General features: G+C 47.0%; 1 protein-coding gene across 2 annotated transcripts in view; it reads right to left on the bottom strand.

Annotated features, from left to right (window-relative positions):
- The window catches only part of SLC24A4 (solute carrier family 24 member 4), a 127,709-nt gene that overhangs the window by 84,480 nt on the left and 17,583 nt on the right, over positions 1-25,646 (bottom strand). The gene's annotated exons all lie outside the window — the stretch shown is intronic.

Here is a 25,646-nt window from a genome sequence, read left to right as displayed (position 1 = left end):
CCAAACTGTGGGCACGTAGTATTTCCAGCCGCCGAGCTAATGATCTAACCAGAATTTAATCAGAAAACAAATCTCTAGTAACCGTTACATTTCAGTGTAGGAACCGGTCGATCCGCTGGATAATAATTCTGTACTCAGCCTGTCAGCTGTGTCTCCCAGAACATGCAAAATTCATGAGGGTTCATCGGGGGCCAGTTTTAGCGTGCTTAGAAGGAGCTGGATGTTTCTTCCCAAGGTTGGAAACGCAAGACGGCAGACGGTGCTGCAGAACAAGGCCAGGCTCATTAGCAGGAGATGTTCTGCATGACAATTAGGGATAGAACCACCAGCCACGACACCTGAATTATTACCCATAGAATTAGTCTATAGGTAATCTCAATTTTCCCATAAAGCAGATGCAAAACAACATGACATTGTTTCGGAAACAGCTGTTGGTGCTGTCTGTATTATAGAAGCATAGCGACTAGGGATGCCAATCCCGGGGCATTTTTTCAATCCTGGGATTCGGGATTGAAAAATGCTCAATCCCCGGATTCCCGGGATTGGCTTCCCTAATAAAAAACACCCTGGCCGCCCGCATATTTACTTACATTTGCAGAGCCAGGTTGCTGAGCGGGCGGCCGGGAGCCTGGTCCCTGGTGCAGCCAGGAGCTGGGTTGCTGAATGGGCGGGTAGGAAGGCTCATACGGTGGGGTGGCTTGGTGGCAGGGAGCGCTGGGTGGGAGGGCTTGGTGGCAGGGAGCGCTGGGTGGGCGGGCGGATGGCCGGGAGCGTTGGGTGGGCGGGCGGGTGGCCGGGAGCGCTGGGTGGGCGGGCGGCTGGCCGAGGCGGCTGTGCCCTGTGCAGCGTGACCTCGTCACGCTGTGCAGTGCTGCACTGCGGGGTATGGGAGAAGCCGGGCAGCATCTGAGTGCTCAGACGCTGCCCGGCATTACACTGCGCATGCGCAGTTTAATCCCAAAAACCCGGGATTGGAAACTCCAATCCCAGGATTGAAATCCTGGCATTTTGGGGGCCAAATCCCGGGATCCCGCCGATCCCGATCCTGGGATTGGCCACCCTAATAGCGACCAATCAAATTCTGACGCTCATTTTTCTATTGCATCCTAGAAGATGATAGGCAGAATCTGATTTTTCGACTTTAGACTGCAATACAACTTTGTCCCAGAGCACAGATAATTTCCAGTGGCGGTTTTTACCTATGGGCTGCAGCCCCCCATCCCAGGTAAAATCCGCCAATGTAGTGAAGCCAGATGCAGTCTGTGAGACTGCACTGGCTTCACTGTGACTGGCAGTGACTTCCTATTGGAGGTCCGACCTGCCAGTCACCAAGGCAGTCCCAGTGGGAGGTGTTCCCTCCCTCCAGGATGCCTCTCTACGGGCTGCCGAGCCTAAGCCCTGGGGGTTGCGCATGCGCAGTACCTACATGGGACAAAAGTTGACACAAGGAAAAGGTCAAGTTTTTCAAAGGATTTTTTTTGGTACTTATGTATTATCTGGGCTCCCATGTTAAATGCACCCCATTTTTTCATACCCCTACTATCCAACTACGCATGGAGTTGATTTTATATAGTGTGGCGAGCGCAGCGAGCCACCGTGCCCGAAGCGTGGCGAGAGCAGCGAGCCCCGCGAGGGGACGCGGTCTCATAAGAAAAACGGGAGCCCAGATATTACATAAGTACCTTTTTTTTATTGTCACTTTGTAGATTTCAGCACATGAACCCCCATTTAGTGTACCACCTCGCCTCGCTCCGCAACTGCCGCGCTCGGCATACTTTTTACTGTTCACAGTCATAGGCCATGTGGACGTGTGCAAAAAGTTCAAAACTGAAAGAAAAAAAAACATGAAAAACCAATGCCAACCTTTTCATTTGTCGACCATTACCACATTGACGTATTGCCCATGTCGAACTATTGTCCATGTCAACCTAATACAAGTTGTCCAACAGTGATGCATGTGGTCCCAAAGTTCAGATTCCATAATATACCAATTCCACACTTGTCTAGCAGGCAGGTCCAAACTCTCCAGCTCTTGTTTCCGGATTCCTCCCACAATCCAAAAATATACTGGTAGGCTAATTGGCTCCCTACAAATTAACCCTAGAATGTCTGTGTGTGTGTGTGTGTACATATGTGGTAGGGAATATAGATGGTAAGCTCCACTGGGGCAAAGACTGATGTGAATGTTCAACTATAGTCTGTAAAGTGCTGCGGAATATGTATGCGCTATATAAGAAACTGATAATAAATAAATAAAATAAACAGTCAAAAGGTCGACATGGGGGTTTTCACTGTTTTTTTTAACCCAAATGTTGACACAGTCGACATGGACACAGTTTCCAGTGCCCCGCATCCCCTCGCTTTGCTCGCAATGCTTCGGGCACAGTGCCCCATGACGACTTTTTGACTGGGATGTGTAGTTTAACAACAGCTGGATGGCCGAGGGTTACCCATAACTGATTTAAACCTACCTCCTCTCCTCCCCCATGGACCCATCGGTAAGGCATAATGACGTGCCTCGGCTTCTCCTCTCCAAGCTCTTCCAAGTGACAAGAAATCAAAAAGTTGGATGGATATTTCAAAAAACATTTGTGCCACTGATAGCATAAGCAACCACCTAGGCTCTCCAAACTTAGCGCCAGCATTGATTAACATCTGTTCAACCATTACAGGTTACATCTTACAAGACACATTCACCAGAGAACTGCTACAAATGGATCTTGTTCTTCCTTGTGTCTTTTGAGTGCACCCGCGTGGCAGGCATGAAAATAGGATTTTCGTCACCCAGGACCTGGCAGTAATTTGGCTCCCCCTCCTCCTCCACCTCCCCCCTCCTCCCCTCCTGCATGCATGTATTGGTATCCCATGCAGCACCTGGGGCATGTGACCACCCAACCTTTGTTATGCACAGAAGACATTTATAGTACTTCTCTTTCCGCCCCATTAGAGAGTAGAGGATGGTTTTATGTACTATTGAGCTTTGATGTTTTTGGAAGAAAAAACATCCAGTGTTCTATCAGTCCTCAACAAGTGATGAGTTATGTCATTGATAATGGTTATGTATCGTTACACGAGGAGCACTTTGGTGAATGGGATTATATAAGAAAGCATAAGACAGGCTGTGCTTTGTGTTTCCAGCAATACTGTAAATCTCTGCGCTACACATTGTTTGCAAATGTGTTTTGTTGGAGGGCCTAAAATATTATTTTGGTTAATGAGTGTAATTAGTCCCAGGAGCTCGTTAACACAGGAGCAGTTAGGAAAATTACCAGCCTCGGTGCTGTATTTAGGCAGCTCCCTGGAGAGCGTCGGAGCGAATGGGACAAGGAAACTGCGAGAGAATTTTTTCTGCTCTGTGAGTGATGCCCAGCGGTCTGTGAACAGCTTGTGCTACAGCTAATGTACTTGTCAGATGGAAGCACAGTAAGACAGTGAGTGCCTGAACCAGCTCCACAACACCGCTGCCAAAACCGCTTGTCTAAAGGAAGGTAGGGACAGCAAAGGAGCCCACACAAAGGACTGGCAAAAATAAAAACCATTCACAGCAACACTCCCCACCAATCAGAAGGAAACAGAATGCAGGGACCAACCCGAGCAGATCGGAAGGAGTTTGAAGAAACTCAGGGAACCCAAGGAGTACCCCCAACACCCAGTGCAGTGACCTAAATTGTATATAGGGGGCGCACATACTTATGGACCCTCTCCAAAAGAAGACCAGACCCATTACTCCCCTAACCCCTCTCAGCCATGAGGCCGAAGAGGGGAAAATAGGGATCGGGGTCCTCCTCGCCAAAGTTCAGAGAGTCCCTCTTCCCTCAACCCCCAAAATGGTTAGGTTTGGAGAGACCCTCAGTAGGCTTCCCTCCGCATTGCGGTACATGAGGATACACACAGCCCAAAAAAAGTGACACACTACGAAAAACAGAAAACGTGAAAAGGGACGAACGTGAAGAAGGAAAATAAATAAGTAAATAATAAAGATACCCCAGCCAGAAGGCCAGGGTGGGGGTGTGAAAAATGGTCCTACCCCAGCCAAAAGGCCCAGGGTGAGGACGTGCATTGCTAACCTAAAGGGAGAGTGTGCAGTGTAAGTGCCATACTTGTGCATAGTGACATGGGGATCACCAGTGCAGGTTCAGACACCCCCGAGTTGCCCCGGGGGCACAGTGCAGCCTTGGGCTCCAGGCAGCCAGCCAGTCAGCAAGTGTTTCTTCGTTCCTACCTAGGGCACTTTCCAACCCCTGGCATGGGAATGGATACTCCACTGGGCTTTTCCATTGACTCCCTTGAGGCTTGAGGCCCCCTCGGAAGAGCAATCTACTCAGTCCCAGTGTTTCTCGCATCCAGGGCCGGTGCAAGGGTCCATGGCACCCTAGGCAAAACCTCTGCCAGCCGCCCCCCCCCCCCCCAATTATTTATTTATTCCGTGAGGGGGGGGGGGGGCGCGCGCACACGCGCACACACATTTTAACCCACTCCCCCAGGCAGTTAACCCCTTGAGTGGTGAGTTTTGCTGGGGCAGGACAAACCTACCAGGGCAGGTTTGTCCTGCCCCAGCAAAACCCACCACAGGAATTTGTAGGCTTCCCCCCTCACCTCTGCTCCGGCGTTAGTACGCCGGAGCTTCCATGCCGCCACTGCGCTGTCCCCCTTGCCTTTGCCGGCGCCTGTCACTTTCAGCAGTGACGTCGGCTGCAGGCTGGGGGATGATTGCGGTGGCTCGGAAGGACTCGGGTGCCTGAGCGCTCCCGAGTCCCCCCGAGCCGCGCCGACCATCCCCGAGCCTGCCGCCGACGTCACTGTAATATGAGTGACAGGCGGCTAGCGGGGCGGGCGGCAGGGGATCGCCAGACAAAAAGGTGATGGCGAGGACGGGGAGGGGACGGGGACAAGGTTTGTGGCGGGGGGTGGGAACTAGAGGTGCTGCGCCAGTGGTGCACACCTGGACACCACTGGCGCACACCTAGTGTATGAAGGTTAAGTGGCGCCCTCCAGCGGCCAGCGCCCTAGGCAGCTGCCTAATGCTGCCTAGTGGTAGCTCCGGCCCTGCTCGCATCCCAAGGTTAAAGTACTAAGCTGGGCTTTTCGCCGACTTCCCATCAAAGGCTATGAACCTCTGGAATGGGAGCAATCTACTCAGTCCCAGCGTTTCTCAGCTCCTTGGGAATGGATACTAAACTGGGCCTTTCGCTGTCTCATCCTTCAAAGGATACAAACCCCATCAAGAGAGCCACCTACTGGGCCCAGTGTTTCTCCCCTCCCCTTACCAGGGGAATTACGGCACTAACACTGGGCCACCATCTGGCAGGGGTGAAGGTACTCAGCCAGACTTTTCCCTGCCCCGAGCATGAGGGATCCCATATCCTCCGCCCATTGGAGCAGTTCTCTCCAGCCTTTCTCTATTCTTCTGCCAGGGGCCGGACCATACCCACTGATAAGCATCCAACCAAGCATCAGTGGAAGGTAGCAAGCAACCAACCAACCAACCACACCAACCAGTGGAGAGCACAAGGTTATCCACCAACCCCACCAATCAGAGGGAAACGTAATGCAGGAACGAACCCCACCATCTACATGAGATCACAATGTAGCTACCAACCAGGGTTGGAAGAAAAAAAACGTTAAAAAAAAATAAAAAATTATTTTTTAAATCCTGTTTGTTAGAATAATACTGCAAAACATTGCTATGTATTACAAACCTTGATCAACCATGTTTTATTGCTTTCTAGCATTAACAATACATTAGGATTTGATAGGATTTATTTAAAATCTTTCAATAAAACCAATTTAAGACTAAACATAATTAGAACATGCAAAAGTATTTTTCAGAGAAATGCACAAAGCATTATCACTGGATATGTCACGAGGTTTTGAATGAAAGAAAACATGAAGATTACTACTTAGATGGAGACCACAAACAACAAGAATGTGTAATAATACCAGGGATTACCTTACAATGGGCCCAGTGGCCTAGCTACATATGTGGCAGACCCCCGCGGTGGCTTGGGGGAGCGGCGTCAGCAGGGTCTGTGTTGGGCATCGCTGGCTGAACTGATAGGCGACCCAGGCAGCAGTGAGCGCTGTACATATATAATCAGCGGGGACCCAGTGCAGTGCATATTGAATGAGCGGTCCCCGCCCCGTGCATATGTAATGAGCAGGTCCCACTCATTACATATGCAAGGGGCGGGGACCTGCTCATTAAATATGCACTGTGCTGGGTCCACGCTCATTTGATATTCATGGAACGGGACCATCTCAGCGCTCACTGCTGCCTGGAACGCCTGTCAGTTCAGCCAGCGGCACCCATAGTCCATCGCCTCGCCCCTTCTGGGGGGGGGGGGGGGGGCATGCCGGAATTTTGGTGTGGGGGGGGGGGGGGGGAAACATTTGTAGCTACGCCACTGAATGGGCCATTCAAAAGTGATAAAATAGAGAGTGATAAAAGTGAGAGGTTCTAGTGCCTAAACCTAATAATATATATTATATTTGTGATTTTTATAAGATGTTCTTTTCACATTGCAATCGCTAGGTTTTGTTTAAGGTTCCGGTCCCCGTACCCTTCAACAATCATGCTTTTTATAAAGTACAGACTACAGGGAATTCCGTTACGCAATGCCATCTCATGACTGCAGAGAATTACAGCCCTGGGGTAAGTCACACAAATATTCCGCGCAGGCATTGCATGGTAAAATATCATTGCAGCGCTGCATAGTAATAATTGGGAAGTAGGACAGATCTAGTAGACAGGACCCCTAGACAAAACCACTAATCACTTGCCGGGGGCGACACACCTCAGAACTGCATCATTTTTGTTTTTTTTGCAGTGACTGAATTCTGCTGGGCACAAAAACGCTAATGAATTTCCCAGGGCAGAACCTCATTGTGCAATGCTACTGTATATCGCTACCAAACCAAAAATGCCGCATCAGTTACCCCCCCTACCCTGCTGCCTGGTATTTATGTCGCCTCTTGCTGGTCCGCAAATCATTATTTACTCTGTGCCAGACTGATTGATGCACAGCAGGGGTGACATGATAACACAGGCGCTCTTCATGCTGGCTGAGCATATTGAGATTACATAGATAAGTGTGACCTATCATTAAATAACAATTATCACAGACACACAATAGGCAGATGATACACCGGGATGATTAAAGGGAAGCTCTAGGTATAGTCCCCAGAACAAGGGATTCTCTATGGAGGAAAAAAAGACAGTAAATAAATGAAAACCAAATTCCTGCATGTAATAAGTAATTGTGCGAGCAAATGCAAATATGGATTTACTAGGATAATAGTAATGCCTGGCACACACCAGAGCGGTCGAGATTGGGAGCAGATCGTAAGATGATCGTATGATTGTCTCGCGATCTGTTGAAAGCACACGATCTGCATACGATCCCGACCCTGCTGCAGGTAGGATCTGAAAAACGACCAAACGATCTGCGGGCCCATGCATCGACTCAGAATTGGATCAGAAATGGCCCAAAACATGTTCACATACAATCGGTCGAGATTGTATCTAAATAGTTTTTTTGAGGCCAAATTGTTCTGGTGTGTACCCTACATAACTCACCTCTTCAGGCAAGCCTATCAAATTTAAAGTACCACACACATAACCCTCTGAGACACTTATGTATTATATAGCTTCCCTTCTGGACCTGTAACTTGGTGGGACTGCTTTGCTATTACTGGTGCCTGTCCTTTCCCTCCTATGTCCCTATAGATTGTAATACCCCTTTTACACCAAGAAATAACCCAGGTTGGACCCAGGTCGGACCCAGGTCAGCATTGGTGTAAAAGGGGCCAACCTAGGTCCAGTAACACTGGTCTCCTACCCAGGTCCTGACCAGGGTTGAAAACTGGTTGGACCTGGGTCGCGGGCGGTGTAAATGGTCCCAACCCAGGTTGGGACATCCGGGTAGTGCTGAAAGGATACCAGAAGTGCTGGACGCCTTTCCACAGTGCGCTGCTGTGGCAAAAGACAGCAGCCAGGAAGGATACGGGCAGTGCACACAGAAATCATAATTGATATCATTTAAGTTTGCAGCAGGGCTCTCCTACCTCCAAGTCTGTCTGTTGTTACCCAGTTTGTTCTATCACTGTCTACTATTGTAAAGCGCAACGGAATCTGCTGCGCAATATAAGAAACTGTAACAGAATCTGCTGCGCTATATAAGAAACTGTAACGGAATCTGCTGCGCTATATAAGACACTGTAACGTAATCTGCTGCGCTATATAAGACACTGTAACGTAATCTGCTGCGCTATATAAGAAACTAACGGAATCTGCTGCGCTATATAAGACACTGTAACGGAATCTGCTGCGCTGTATAAGAAACTGTAACGGAATCTGCTGCCCTATATAAGACACTAACGGAATCTGCTGCGCTATATAAGAAACTGTAATGGAACCTGCTGCGCTATATAAGACACTGTAACGGAATCTGCTGTGCTATACAAGACACTGTAACAGAACCTGCTGCGCTATATAAGAAACTGTAACGGAATCTGCTGCGCTATATAAGACACTCTAACGGAATCTGCTGGGCTATATAAGAAACTGTAACGGAATCTGCTGCGCTATATAAGACACTGTAACGGAATCTGCTGCGCTATATAAGAAACTGTAACGGAATCTGCTGCGCTATATAAGACACTGTAACGGAATCTGCTGCGCTATATAAGACACTGTAACGGAATCTGCTGCGCTATATAAGAAACTGTAACGGAATCTGCTGCGCTATATAAGACACTCTAACGGAATCTGCTGGGCTATATAAGAAACTGTAACGGAATCTGCTGCGCTATATAAGACACTGTAACGGAATCTGCTGCGCTATATAAGAAACTGTAACGGAATCTGCTGCGCTATATAAGACACTGTAACGGAATCTGCTGCGCTATATAAGACACTGTAACGGAATCTGCTGCGCTATATAAGAAACTGTAATGGAATCTGCTGGGCTATATAAGAAACTGTAACGGAATCTGCTGCGCTATATAAGACGCTGTAATGGAATCTGCTGCGCTATATGACACACTGTAACGGAATCTGCTGCGCTATATAAGACACTGTAATGGAATATGCTGCGCTATATAAGACACTGTAACGGAATCTGCTGTGCTATATAAGACACTGTAACGGAATCTGCTGCGCTATATAAGAAACTACGGAATCTGCTGCGCTATATAAGACACTGTAACGGAATCTGCTGCGCTATATAAGACACTGAAACGGAATCTGCTGCGCTATATAAGACACTGTAACGGAATCTGCTGTGCTATATAAGAAACTGTAACGGAATATGCTGCGCTATATAAGACACTGTAAAGGAATCTGCTATGCTATATAAGACACTGTAACGGAATCTGCTGTGCTATATAAGAAACTAACGGAATCTGCTGCGCTATATAAGACACTGTAACGGAATCTGCTGCGCTATATAAGACACTGTAACGGAATCTGCTGGGCTATATAAGACACTGTAATGGAATCTGCTGCGCTATACAAGACACTTAACGGAATCTGCTGCGCTATATAAGAAACTGTAACGGAATCTGCTGCGCTATATAAGACACTGTAACGGAATCTGCTGGGCTATATAAGAAACTGTAACGGAATCTGCTGCGCTATATAAGACACTGTAACGGAATCTGCTGCGCTATATAAGAAACTGTAACGGAATCTGCTGCGCTATATAAGACACTGTAACGGAATCTGCTGCGCTATATAAGAAACTGTAACGGAATCTGCTGCGCTATATAAGACACTGTAACGGAATCTGCTGCGCTATATAAGAAACTGTAACGGAATCTGTTGCGCTATATAAGAAACTGTAACGGAATCTGTTGCGCTATATAAGACACTGTAACGGAATCTGCTGCGCTATATAAGACACTGTAACGGAATCTGCTGCGCTATATAAGACACTGTAACGGAATCTGCTGCGCTATATAAGAAACTGTAACGGAATCTGCTGGGCTATATAAGAAACTGTAACGGAATCTGCTGCGCTATATAAGAAACTGAAACGGAATCTGCTGCGCTATATAAGACACTAACGGAATCTGCTGCGCTATATAAGACACTGTAACGGAATCTGCTGCGCTATATAAGACACTGTAACGGAAGCTGCTGCGCTATATAACAAACAAAATAGTACTACATAGAAATGTAGTAATAGTTACTACATATTACCTTTTTCTTCCACCAGATTTATGCAAAAACTGTTACAGCTCAAAGTGAAACATAAAACTGCCACAAACTCTCCAACCTCACCCCCAGTCCCTGTCAGCTCCTACCTCTGTCTGTCCCTCTCTCCGTATCCAGCAAGTTTGAAACATAAAAGGGTCCATGCAAAAATTGCTTTCACTTTCCGTTAAGGAGTCATTTGGTCTGTCAAGTGGCCTCTAGTGGTCAGTGGAGGTACTTCACCTCATAGAGTAGTTAGCCTTTTATGATATAGATTGTAGGTCATTTATTAGGACGGGTGTGCTAGATTTTGGAAATGCCAACGTGTCTCCGATATCTGTTGCCGTCCCACCATTTGCGATGGCAGCTGTCAGAGTGAACCATTCCAGAGATTGGGTGTTGCAGCGGACACCATCTTAAGATGGCTTAGCCCGTTGTAGCCGATGGGTTAAATTTAGCAAATTTTGGTTTCCCAGTAAAGCTTCCCAACAATGGCCAACCCGCATATACGCAGGCGTCCTACCACTGAAGGGAGTGTGTCTCGCAGGGATTATCCATACAGTGAGCAGGATTCATGTCTTGAGGTCCATTATCATTAAGCGAATGACTGTCATTAACATGTTATTTTTTTTTTTTTTTTTACTGTGCCTAAACCCCATGAGGAGTACAGTACCCACTTGACCGATCTGGGTCCGATATGGATCGTTAAGTGTGTATGGCCAATCTGTGCTCTCCCACATGCGATAGCGCCGGTAGTCCACCCCGCACATATGAGCTATGGTTAGGTGTAGGGTTTTAACACCAGAAGAAAATGCTAGGTCGATCTGCCAACTGTTGACATGCACAATGACCATGTTGACGTTGTGTATCTTTGTTTTGGTCTGCAACACATTTGTATGAATGGTCTTACTGCACATGGTCAACACTTTAAGAACCCTAAACCTAACAGACCTGTAATATATTCTATTTGTTACCTGTGGAAACTATTTACACAAATACTTGTGATATTGTGTTAAAGAGGAAAAAGAAAAATGGAACTACAGAGACTTCTACTATTATTTAGTAAATACCACAGTGACAACTGTTGCATGTGTCAAATTGGTACTTGTTTATGTTTAACACACTTGTAACACTGTGGTTATAAATGCACTGTCATGTATAAAGTGAACAAGGTCAGAATGTAAACTTAAAGTTCCTCTAAAAAAAATGATTAAAGAAGTCTCATATATGAAGGACAAAAGCAACTGTTTGCCCACCACACAATACAGAGATCATCTCAGTGACCTCCATACAATAGAGAGATCATCCCAATACTACAATGCAAAAAAAGTATCCCACTCAGCCCCGGAGCATGAACTCTCATCTGGAGCATGCAAAATAAATTCCCGAAAATCGTACGCTCTACTGTGCTTCATCCATTACATTCCCACAATTTATGGTGCCCATACACTTGTACGATTGGATGCAATATCGCAATGTGATATTCCATTGCATCGTAAGTGCTTTTTTTCCAACACTCGATGTCGCATGTCATCGGGTGCTGGAAGAGGGCTGGCGGGTGTCGGTGTAGCGGAGCAGATGGCAAGACTTATGGTGGTAGTCAGCGGCGGGCGGCAGAATGTGAAAAAAAAAAACATTTGAAAACACTGGGTCACCCTCTGAGAGCTCTCAGCCAATCAGAGGCATCACATTCAGGCGGCCGCTGATTGGCTGAGAGATCTCTCTCCCTCAGCTAGTCAGAGGGCCCCCAATCTTTTGAAACTTTTTTATTTTTACAAATTCTGCCACCCACCGCTGACTCCCGCCGCACGGCAGCCATCCTGCCGCCCACCGATCATATTGCGAGAGATCGCATGTGGTTAAAAAACCACATGCGATCTCACATGCAATTCGATAAATATTATGTACCGCACAAAATATCTATTGACGCGCTAATGTGCAGCTGGACACTCAGAAGCTCTGGCCAATTCTGAGTCATGTATAAAGGAAGTCTATTAAAATCAGCTTCAATTGTTTCAATCTAGGGTCTATATTTTAGAGACTCTGTACACCCTGATTGTGCGGTACTTATACATAGCAACACAAACCAAAAGAAAACTGAAAGTGTTTGCAAAAGCTGTTTAAATAGGCTTTCCACCATGAGATTATTAGTGTGTACATGACTTATGCAAACTTTACCCAGTATATATTTTTCTCTCTCGCTTTCCCTCTACATTTGTCTCCTTGCAGTTATCAGGCAGACTCAGTCTATGCCCGTTGCCAGTAGATACGACAGGAAAAAGTTTGACTGCACCGTGTCCACTGGTCAACAAAACTAAACCACTCTACCTGATGATATGAACAAATGGCTGAAAAGTGAAGCGGAACATTTAGGAAAAGTTGCAGAAGGGGCCTGTACCAGGCAATAAATGAAATATGAAGGGCCCCAGGGCAGGATGCACTAAGATCCGCAGCCCCAGTCCTCCGCACATCACCAGCTGCCGCATAGATAATTATTACATATTTAATTATTGCAAAGGACAGCTTTTGCGTTAAGAGGTGCCCTTTGCATTGCGCCGGCGATGTGCATTGGGTCCCCGATGGCTCCCCAGCCAACAATGGCCACCCCGCATATGCTCAGGCGTCTTACCACTGAAAGCGAGTGTGTCTCGCAAGGATTATCCATTCGGTGAGCAGGATTCATGTCTTGAGGTCCATTATCATTAAGCGATCCGAATTACTGTAATTAACAAGTTATGTTTTTATTTTTTTTACTGTGACAAACAGAAGACAGAGGGGGCCTAAACCACCATCTTGCCTAGGGCCCCATGAGGTGTACAGTACCCACTGGACCGATCTGGGTCCGATATGTCCTTTCCGGGGCGAATCAGAGCGACATATTGGTCGGATCGTTCAGCGTGTATGGCCAATCTGTGCTCTCCCACATGTGATATCGCTAGTAGGCCACCCCGCACATAAGGAAGGACGGCATTGCCGGCTACCCGCATAGATAATTATTGCATATATAATGTGAATCAGGTCTTCGACGGCTCCCCAGCAGCTCCCCCTCCCTCCCTTACCCGGCGCTGATGCTGCTGCTGTTTCGGGGCGGCTCTCCACCTCCTCTGTGTACCAGGAAGAGGAGGTACAGTGCAGGGCGGAGGTCACTGGTCCGGGCAGCACAGCACTGTGCTGCTCAGACACAGGTGGGGTTTAGCGGGAGTCCATGGGGGGTCCGTGCGGGGCGGAATTGGGTCGCATTATGAAGCTCTTAGGCTTCTATAAGGTATCGCCAGTTTTTGCTGACGATGCCCCCTGCAGCGAAGACCCGGTGTGCGGGTTTTCCTGCATATAAAAATGTGATAACGGGGTTTTTACCACATTTTTCGCTTAATGGATCCCACCCTCATACACTAGAACGATTTTGCGCAATTTCATCTGATTTCGATGTATTGGGCCGATATATCATTTGAAAAGTGTCAAATCGTTTGTGCTTTCCATACGATCCAATCCTATGCACGAACCAGTGAGTGTCAGCTGGGAGCCCCTAGATCGGTCGAACTGCACCAGTGATTTATCAGAATCGGATGGAAAAAAGAGTGCTTTTTGTGCATGTGATATATCGTATGTGATATATCGCAGGAGGTTTGACTAACGTTTCCAGTTCCTCTAGCCCACTAACCCAGCCCATCAGATATATCTTATGGTACAATTGAGATATATATTGCATGCGATTTATCTCGGATTGATCAATCGCAATAGATATATCTTCTGGAAAAATGACACCAAAGTACAAAATGGGATGGAATCCCTCCCGAGAGGGTCCTAGGGGTGTATAAGGGAAATGCCATCTGACTTCAGGGTCAGACGTATCGTTGTAATGTATGGGGCCCTTAACTGTTGGACGTTGGGTTGGGAAGGCCTCAGCACATGTACAGGCACTCGCTGCCTAAGCTGCAAACGATACACAGTGTAACGCCGGCTAATCCGATAATTGTACACGGCTTTACTCATGTCACACAAGCACAGCTAAGCTACAAGAATCCTACTTGACATTTTCTGTTAGGAGATGAGGGAACGCCAGCCTTTTTTCCCTCCTCTAAGAACCTCAATGAGGTATGACCGGAACAGACCAGATATAAAACGCATGTGTGCAAAAGTTTCGGTTCCTCACCAGTACCGCCGTAACATAAACTCATTAGCGCTCCTAAGGACTTCACTATTAAATAAAATTGCTGGAGAAGATTATATAGTAAATATTTTGATCCAAGTGCAACTGCAAGCAGAAAAATAAAGTTGCATCTGGATTCAGGGGCGGTTTAAGAGAAGAGGGGGACCGTGTGAAGCCTGCATCCTGGGCTCCAGTGCCATGTTCCAAGTGGTTTTTCTACTGTACAGTAGTGTATAGGTCTTCGAGAAAATGGCGGCAGTACCATTTTCACTGTGATTTCTACGGGCCAACTCCAGGGAGGTAAGTATGATGTATGGTTCCATGGTGCGCTGTGTGGGCTATGCTGAATCCAGTGTGTGTCCCTGCACCCATTGTAAATAAGCCCATGTCGGGATTTATATTTTTTAGAATATAGTGCCTTAAAGACCCAACACAAAATAAGGAGGAGCTATCTAACCAATAGCCATTGCCCTACAGCTGATCTGAGGCCAATGCAATAAAGCAACAAGAAAACTCCACAGGATGATACTGAGCGCTGATTGTTATTCAGTGCTGCTGCTGTGCCAATAGGGGGATTACCATAAACCCCTAGTAGTAGTAGAGAACCAAAAAAAGAATAGGTACAGCGCTGGACTGAATATTAAGAAATATTTAATAAAATTGTTCACAGTAAAATACAATAATATAATTAATAATACACACAAGACACACACACATAGAACATGCAATCTCCTTATCAAGGTTAGAACTGGTTAGTGATTACTGGGTTTGCAATTGCATATGTTATATGCTCCAACTTTGAGCCAGTTAGTAGGTTTTAGTATAATTGAGAGTTCAAGTCCCCACACATGTGCACATTAGAAGTGGTTATACTTAATTGTAATCCAGGGGTATTGTAGCTTGTGACATCAGCAATTAAATTCTCCGACCGTTCCCACTGCGGTCATATCCGAGATGATTTTCAATCTGCTGGGTACAATAGCAGCCTGGTGGTCCCCTCAACGCGTTTCTCCGCCTAAAACTGATCGTTTTAGGCGGAGAAACGTGTTGAGGGGACCACCAGGCTGCTATTGTACCCAGCAGATTGAAAATCATCTCGGATATGACCGCAGTGGGAACGGTCGGAGAATTTAATTGCTGATGTCACAAGCTACAATACCCCTGGATTACAATTAAGTATAACCACTTCTAATGTGCACATGTGTGGGGACTTGAACTCTCAATTATACTAAAACCTACTAACTGGCTCAAAGTTGGAGCATATAACATATGCAATTGCAAACCCAGTAATCACTAACCAGTTCTAACCTTGATAAGGAGATTGCATGTTCTATGTGTGTGTGTCTTGTGTGTATTATTAATTATATTATTGTATTTTACTGTGAACAATTTTATTAAATATTTCTTAATATTCAGTCCAGCGCTGTACCTATTCTTTTTTTGGTTCAATGTAATAAAGAGTACATTACAAAAAAAAATTAAAATTTATGCAAGACTTTAAACATGGTAATTGGTGGGCATATGCCTACATGGTAAAGTCCCACCCTCCCAATGCACTCTGTACCTCTCATTAAGGACATAGGTGGATTTTAATTAATTAAAAAGGGAAAATATATATGTACAAACACTAGGATAAGCATTGTTTAAAAAATGTTGGTACTTCTTTACTTTCACGGCGCCACTAGATTAGGACAGATAGGAAATCGCGGTCATCGCGGGCATTGAATGCACTAAAAAATCGGGTGCGACGCGATGCCCGCGATTTCCCATAGGGACCAATGTTAAATTTCTCAATGGACACGATTTTCTGTTCAATGCCTCAATTGACACGATTTTTCCATAGGAAACAATGTTAAATGGCCCACAGAGGCCAAATAGGCACCCTCAAGTTGTTAACGCCACCCCACGATCACCGTCAACCCGAAGCGTGGCGAGCGCAGCGAGCCCGCGAGGGGCGGCGGTACGCGTCCTCCGACCTTTTCATGCCCTACTATCCACTAGGGCGTGGAGTGAGAATAGAATAGTGTGGCGAGCGCAGCGAGCCACCGAGCCCGAAGCGTGGCGAGCGGACGCGGATACCTGTGAAGCCCGCGAAGGGACGCGTTTACCTGTGAAGGTATCCGCGTCCGCTCGCCACGCTTCGGGCTCGGTGGCTCGCTGCGCTCGCCACACTATTCTATTCTCACTCCACGCCCTAGTGGATAGTAGGGCATGAAAAGGTCGGAGGACGCGTACCGCCGCCCCTCGCGGGCTCGCTGCGCTCGCCACGCTTCGGGTTGACGGTGATCGTGGGGTGGCGTTAACAATTGTGGGGGTCATTTCACACTTGAGGGTGCCTATTTGGCCTCTGTGGGCCATTTAACATTGTTTCCTATGGAAAAATCGTGTCAATTGAGGCATTGAACAGAAAATCGTGTCCATTGAGAAATTTAACATTGGTCCCTATGGGAAATCGCGGGCATCGCGTCGCACCCGATTTTTAGTGCATTCAATGCCCGCGATGACCGCGATTTCTAGTGGCGCCGTGAAAGTAAAAAAGTACCAAAATGTTTTATTCCTTGGATTAAATAAAAATATTCGAATGATTGTACCACGTAAAATGGATTGCCATACAAAGTAGGTATTATACTATTATATATTAGTGACCAATTTACAACACAGAGCACATCCCGGTGACTACAGAACACATCCTAGTATCTAATATACAATAGCTAATATACAGCACAGAAAAGATCATAATAGTCAATATACCATACAGAGAGCATCCTAGTTAGGGTGGCCAATCCCGGGATCGGGATCAGCGGGATCCCGGGATTTGGCCTAAAAAACGCTGGGATTTGAATCCCGGGATTGGACCTTCCAATTCCGGGATTGGCTGTGTATGTGCATATCAAAGCCGGGCAGCGTCTGAGCGTGCGCTCAGACGCTGCCCAGGAGTTCCCGATCTCCGGCCTTCAATCTGGAGCGGGTATGGGCAGTCCAATCTGCGCAGCGTGATCTCTGAGGGTCACGCTGCGCAGGCCGCACCGCCCATATCTGCTCCAGAGTGACCTCTCAGCCCTCACCATAGTCCTCAAGTTGCAGCTTCGGCTGCCACCGACGCCATCACCCGCCTGCTCCTCTCGTTCCCGCTGCCTGCACCCGCTGATGTCTGCCCTGCTTCTGATCGCCCACCCTCCCATGCTCTCATGTAAGTAAATATGTGCGGGGCGGCCGGAGTGGGGGGGACAGGGCTCCTTTTTTGCCTATTCTACCCGTGCATACCGCTTAGAGATGTCAATCCCGGGATCCCGGGAATCCCGGGATTGAGCATTTTTCAATCCCGATTCCCGGGATTGAGAAATGCCCCGGGATTGGCATCCCTAATCCTAGTGACTATCATACAACATGGCTTCCTGCTGATGTATCTACTGATGCTTACTAGCGATCAATATACAATAAAGAGATTATTATAGTGACCATTACACAATACAGAAAGCATCCAAACTGCCACCACCCAATACTAAGAGTAGACCAGTGACTCAGACAATACAGAGAGCATCCCAGTGACTACCACATAATACAAAGAGCATCATAGCGACCACCATTAAAGGACAAGAGCATTTTTGTGACAGCTACACAATAGGCCATCATCATAATTTAACATCTCCTCAAAATGTCAACTCGTCAGCTTTTTCTATAACAAACGCTTTCAACATCGTTAACTGCTTTATAATCATTAACTCCCCCTTTCCTATAAATAATTAATTCTTACATCCTCAATTAACTCTATTCATATTCAGTAACCCTCTCTTACCTCTCTTGGGGCCAGATGAAGGAAGCATCAAAAGTGATAAAAAACAACCAATCATCTCCCGCCTGACAGTTTTCAAACACAGTCTGTGACATGACAGGTAGGAGCTGATTGGCTGGCTGCTTATCACTCTCCTCGTTATCACTTTTGAAGCTTAGTGCATCTGGGCCCCAGTTCTCTTAAAAAATACTGTGTGTAAATATAAGCCCAGAGTGTCTGCCTCTGGAGATACAATCACTACAGTTTCTGATAAATCTCATATAAATTGCCGGTGGCGGTGCAACCTTTTAGAAATCTTTGAGATTGAGACTAAATAAATAAGAAGTTGAATCTGATGGTTACTATGGTCAAGATCTCATCTTCAATAGAACTCCCGGTACTTATGTAGTATCTGGGCGTCCGATTTAGAAATCGCATCGCATCGCATGCGACCAAATCGTATGCGATGCGATGGTCAAGATTTTTCCATAGGATTCAATGTTAAAATGGTCTGAGTCCATTTTAACATAGAATTCAATGGGAAAAAGGGGTCCTTTTCCTTTCCCGACTATCCAAGTGGGCATGGAGTTGGAAATAAACCTGTGGCGAGCGTAGCGAGCCACCGAGCCCGAAACGTGGCGAGCGGACACAGAATACTTTTTAAGAAATATGCGTCCCCTCGCGGGGCTCGCTTCGCTCGCCATGCTTCGGGCTCGGTGGCTCGCTGCGCTCGCCACGCAATATAAAATCAACTCTATGCCCACTTGGATAGTGGGGAAATGAACAGGACCTTCTTAACATTGAATCCTATGTAAAATCGCATCGAATCGCATCGCATCTGATTGTATGCCTAAAGGCCCCCATACACTATGCGATTTTGGGACGATTTCATCCGATTTCGGCACTTTGTGCCGATAATCGGGTGAAATCGGCCCAAAATCGTATGTGTGTGATATCTGATCCGATCCGATGCGCGGTCCCGTGCGCATCGGACCGGATCAGGGAGGTTGGACGGTCTGTACATACGATCACGTCCGACCTCCCTGTATGCATATGCCTGCCACCTGACAGGCATATGCATGCAGACACCGGGGGAGCAGTGGGGCGGGCAGCGGGTCCCTGAGCGCCGGCGAGTGCTGCTGACTGACCTGGCCGGGCAGTGTACTTACACATAGCAGCAGCGGGGACGGGCAGCGCAGTGGCGGATATTATATTTTTAAAATACTTGTCAAATGACCGGCCGCTCTCTGATTGGCTGAGAGCTCTCCGGCCAATCAGAGAGCGGCCGGTCATTTGACAAGTATTTTAAAAATCTAATAGCCGCCACTACGCGTCCCGTCCCCGCTGCTGCTATGTGTAAGTACACTGCCCGGCCAGGTCAGCAGCGCTCACCGCACCCGCCGCCCGCCCCCACCACCGCTGGCCGCTGCTGCCCGCCCCCACTACTGCCGCTGCCCGCCCCCACTACTCCTCACCGCCCTGCAGCTCCCCGGGGTTTTTTTTACATGGGATAAATCGCATGCGATTTATCCCATGTAAAAAATGGCACATCAAGTGCCAAATTGTATGTGAGCCTCCCGGGGAGCTGCCGGGCGGCTCGCAGGTAAATTGGGTCCGACTTGTCCCTAGGACAAGTCGGCCTAATGTATGGGGGCCTTTAAGGTAAGGCATACAATCACAAAATCGGACGCCCAGATACTACATAAGTACCGAACTCCCATCTTAGTAAATGGGAGTCAGTATTTTAGGATACAGAACCCCAACATCCGATTTTCCAGTTGGGCCCTCAATCCCAGCCACAAGAAGCTGCAGTTTGAGACGGGCCAGCACTTCATTGTAGTAATGCGGAGGAAAGAGTGGGAGGGGCTTCCAGGTAGGAAATATGGGCCATGCACTGCAGCAAACACTGCAAACCGCCATACATTAAAGGCTATATTCAGCCCTATGATTGACAGTCTGATGGCGTATGGGTGTGGGGAGGGGAAAGCGATAACCTCTGTTACTCAACATAGGGGAGATTCTCTAACACAGAAATGCGGTAAAAACCCCGTTATCTGGGTTTTCACCGCATTTCTGTATGTTCTGTCCCCCCTCCGCAGTGTCACCGCTGTGGAGGGAACCGCCAGCAAAAGCTGGCGATTCCCTGCAGAAGCCTATGGGCTTCCTACCGCAGCGCTGTGTGACGGATCCCTCCCAGCATGCCCTGCGGCCAGCGCCGTGCTCTGCACATGCGCAGATGGACTCCCAGGTCACAGACCCGGAAGTCCGGCGCCGCATCGCAAGGGACAGCTCTTATCGCAAGAGCTGTCCCTTGTGTTAATGATCGCATATGTTAGAGCATATGTGGTTATTAATAATGCGGTGCCCGGCGATACAGGGCTGCGGATGTTAGAAGATCCCGCCCCATGTCCCTTTAGTATATCCATGCTACATAAACATTATTCTTCTTATTAATATTCATATTCATGTCTGATTAATGCTTGTATTATTTTTTGGGACCCTTAACTGACTATTAATTATTGACAGTATCCGGACAGCTGACAGACAATTGTCTAGATCGATAGTCAATAGGTCGACACAAAAGGTGAAAATTGATAAAAGGTTGACACATAAAAAAACGAGTTTCATTTTTTTTTGTGTGTCAATATCAACAACGGTCATTCTACTGACACACTTACCAGCTGCAGCACTAATCTGCCACTGTGCGTACAATGAGGCATCATCAGCTGCACCATCGGAGATTAGCGTCAGTCTTTAGACACAGCCTCTGACTGTGACAACCCCACATCCACCAGTGACCACCCAGAAACATCCATCGATATTGTCTATTGTGTGGTACTATGGTGGCGCATGCGCAGTGCAACTCAGACACATGTGCAGCCTCAAATCAGCGACCACTTGCGTTTGATTCCGTCACAGCATCTACCTCTGAATCGGCTTTAAAATTGCCTCCTATTACGTCGGCCGACTCAAAATTCTACTGTCACTAAAAGACGTAAAGAAACGCTGCTCACTACAGTCTGTGTGATTACAAGATGTAGATTTGCTGAAGGGAATTTTTATATCACAGTAAACAATTTAATTAAACCAGCCGGGAAAAGTTCTCAGCCCCCAATTTCTTAGCAATAAAACAAGTGGGAGTGGAGTGGGAGTGGGTTCAGCAGAAAAAATGGCCATAACGACAGATGCTTTTTCTCTAACAATTAATTTAATGAGACAATACGCGCTGCCTTAATCAGTAAACGCAACACATTCACTAATCAGGCATAAGACAGGGGGGGGGGGGGGGGGGACGACGACGACATCATAGAGCAAGGCGGCTCCCCTTTCCTTACTATACCTGTAACAACCCTGATGTTACACAGTCATTAAATGTTTATATATCATTTATAATTATGCTCAATTTTTCTGTTTGAAGCGGCCCAATCAGAAGGAATTATTTGAGTTTAAAAGTATGATTAGAGGTATTTCCCAGGATAGTGTGTGTGTGTGAGTCATGTCCCCTTTCAGACCGCACTTTTTAACCAGTATTTTGCTGTTTTTTAACCATTTCAAAACGGTAATATGTGCGGTCTGAAAGGTGCAGAGTGATTTTACCGTTTCCAAAATACCGGTTTTTGGAAATGGTAAAAAAGCATGGTCCTACCCGTTTCAGACCCGTTTTTTTTTGCTGTCTGAACGGGTCTGAAACGGTACCCAGGCAGCAGTGAACACTATTGGTCCCCAGCGCAGTGCATATTTAATGAGCCGGACGACCATTACATATGCACATATGTAATCAGCCGCTCATTACATATGTGCATATGTAATGAGAGGCCGGCTCATTAAAAAATGCACTGCGCTGGCTCAGAGCAGGCCCTTAACTCCTTCAGTGCCAAGAGATTGGTACAGGAGAGGGGCGGGGGCAGCAGCGAGAGACCTGCCCTGGGGAGAGGGGTCTGCCTGCAGCTCCACAGGGACTCGTCAGACCGCACTGGCAAGACCCTGTATTTGAAAATTTTCCAAAAGCGGGTCTGCCAGGTAAAAAAAAATGGCACTTAAGAGATGCGGTGTGAAAGGGGTTTTACCTGGCAGACCCGTTTTTGGAAACGTTTTCAAATACAGGGTCAAAGCCAGTTATGCAGTCTGAAAGCAGCATGAGTATATGGAGGAGGGGGGTGGGGGGATTCTAGGAACGCAACATCATTGACTAGCCGCACCTCCAATCCAATGGCAAGCTTCATTTCCAAGGGGAATTCCCATTTAAATTAAAAGATGGTTGGAGAACGTGTGATGCATCTGCTCCTGCTTTTAGATACATGCCTTCTACCCAGCAAGGGTGTGGATGGAAAGGTTTACAGTGTTTAGGGTGACGGTCAATAGGTTGACACCAAAAGGTCAACACTGACAAAAGGCTGACACAAGCAAAATGTCAACATGAAAAAGGTCAAGAAATAAAAAAAGGTCGACACAAGGTTTTTTTGTTTTTTTTTCAGTGTCAATGTTGACACCTGTCAACATGGCCCCCCAATTAGTGTAGCATGTACGCTTTGCTGGCGCTGCGCTAGGCACACTTTACTGTTCCCAATCAGAGTCCACATGGATGTTAAAATATAAAAAAGTCCCCAAAAAGTTAAGAAGAAAAAAAAACATGAAAAACTCATGTTGACATTTTCCTTGTTTTGATATTTTTCTTGCCGACATGTTGTCAATGATGACCTTTTGCATGTTAACCTTAGGCGTTGACTTGGACACTGTGTAGACCTATCAGACGGATAGCCCCAGCAGTATGGGTTAACAGAGAACTGCTGCAACATTGTTTCAAGAAAATAACAAAGAACATGGTACTGCTTTCCTAGCACGGTGCCCATCTCATTGATTGTATGCCTTAAGTTTAAGGTACTTAAGGCATACAATCAACGCGATGGACCTGATTTTTTAATCTCATGGATCTCATGCATCCATAAGATGCATGAGATCCATGAGATAAAAAATCGTGAGCCCCCAATAACCATTGTTAACGCCACCAGCACTATCAACGCCAACCCGAAGCGTGGCGAGCGGCGGCGGTACGCGTCCTCCGACCTTTTCATACCCCCACTATCCACGTCGGCGTAAAGTTGATTTTATATAGTGTGGCGAGCGGACGCAGACTGCTTTACATGTATTCTGCGTCCCCTCGCGGGGCGCGCTGCGCTCGCCACGCTTCGGGCTCGGTGGCTCGCTGCGCTCGCCACACTATATAACATCAACTCCACGCCGACGTGGATAGTGGGGGTATGAAAAGGTCAGAGGACGCGTACCGCCGCCCCTCGCGGGCTCGCTGTGCTCGCCACGCTTCGGGTTGGCGTCAATAGTGGGGTGGCGTTAACAATGGGGGGGTTAGCAATTAAAATTGAGGTTTTTGGGCCTTTTTATATTGATTACAATGTAAAAATCTCGTTGATTGCGTCGATTGCATCATCTCATGCATCTTATGCCGCACAAACACATAAGATGCATGAGATACTTGAGATATCAGCCCCACACATACAATCTAGATCGTGGGCGCTGTGCTAGGAAAGCAGTACCAAGAACATTAGTGGTTGCTGCCTGCTCTATTGTAGTAAAGAGTGATGGATTATTTCAGGCATAGGGGACTTATTAAATAATATCTGAGCCAATGTGTCTTTACGGGGAATATCTGCAAATAATAGGGACCTTCTAAATGGAAGAAGAAGGAGGAAGCGCAACAGAGATCGCGATATTTGCCATGGTCCCTCCATTTCCCCCATCAGCTGCAGCCTACATAGAAAGCCGTCAGATTTACCAAGCTTCACATTCTGGAGTTTGGCCCCGGGCAGCAAACACCATCTGTAGATAGCTTTTGTTGCTGTAGCCTCTGGCCTACTTAATGCAGAAAGTACAGAGAGTGGGGAGGCTCTTATGGAACTCCTTTGGAGCCCCTCTCTCTACGGGTAATTAAGAGGTGGAATGTGAACAATGTTGCCCGGCTCGTCGGAGCCGCCAAGGAGCATTCTCTACCTGCCTCCGGTTGCCCATAGCAACCAATCAGATTCAGTTTGCTACACAATGATAGAATTTGATTGGTTGCAATGGCACAAACTTTCATTTATAGAAGTATCAGTAAATATAGCCCCTGGTGTCACTTGTTAGTAATCGCCTTCTTTGCATCCAGAACAGAAGTCTCTACCAATGTCCTGAGGGCACTTAGTGGATGATCAATACTCCTTAATATGCTGGATTTGATTCCATCCTTTGTCTGCCTCGATCTATTTAGGGTGTAAGGTCTTAGGAAAGGTCACTTGGGAACATGCAAATAATGTTGACTGTGAAATTCTAGCGTTTATGCCGCTACACTAATCTGTCCAATCAGAGCTGTCCCTGACTGATCTAGAGCATTGCATAGATGTTAGCTGGTGGCAATTAAACACAGTGCGGGCAAGCTGTTGTGTCCACTGGGAACCCTCCTGGGGCACTGATACCTTAATGCCCAATGCCTAGGGCCAGCTCTGCGTCCACCCTGTGTTTATACAAGGACAGTCCCCCATTCTGGGCAAAACCATTTCACAACCATTTGCTGGAAAGCCAAACTGCGATGGGATTGTGCCCGCGGTTATGGTATAGTGGGTAGACAATATCTAAATCGACAATCACTAGGTCGGTCACTAGTTGTTGGCAGGTCATACTTACCTACCTTCCCAGAATAGCTGGGGTAGGGGCCTGAAAATCAGGTCCCCCTCCCACCCCCCCCCCCCCCCCCCCCCCCCCCCCCCCCCCCCCCCCCGGAAGGGTGGGCAAGCCTCCCACATTTAATGGGGCCCCAAACTCTCTCCCTCAGCCAGTGAAATGCCGGCATTCTTGCCACTTTGGCGAGGTGGTGGGGCTAAAATGATGCAAACGCATTATTTAGTACAAGCCCCTCCCCAACGAATCAGCCACGAATCATGACATTTAAAAGAAAAGCTGCAGAGAGTCTCCTCTCTGGGCTTCTCCTCGGAGAGAGACAAAGTAGTCTGAGGCAACCAACCAGTTTCTAATTGTCATGTTACAGGCTGAGTGCTGAAAAATGTCAGAAGCTGATTGTTGAGTACTTTATCTCTGTCCACTTAAATAAACCCTATAGAGAGAGGTTAATAAGATGGGAGTTCATTGCTGATGGGATGTTGCTATGGGCAACCAATGATTCTATTACCTTCTAGAACCTTGATGGCTAACCTTGACACTCCAGCTGTTGTTGAACTACACATCCCAGCATGCTCTGCATCAGATTTAGCATGGCCAAATAGCAAAACTGAAGCAGAGCATGCTGGGATGTGTAGTTCAACAACAGCTGGAGTGTCAAGGTTAGCCATCAAGGCTCTAGAAGGAGCAAAATGCAACATCCCATCTGAAATAAAACTCCCATCTTCGTAAATAAATCCCTAAGGGGTACATTTACTAAAGCTTCTAAAAATTAAAAGGTGGTTGCCCATAGCAACCAACCAGATTCTGTCTACCATTTAGTTAGTATGCACTGTGTATAATGACATGCAGCCTTTTAAGGACCA

Source organism: Crinia signifera, chromosome 12 (assembly GCF_055691185.1).
Source record: "Crinia signifera chromosome 12, ASM5569118v1, whole genome shotgun sequence".
NCBI lineage: Eukaryota > Metazoa > Chordata > Amphibia > Anura > Myobatrachidae > Crinia > Crinia signifera.
The sequence above is the reverse complement of the archived record's forward strand: the minus strand, read 5'-3'. Positions and strand labels throughout refer to the sequence as shown.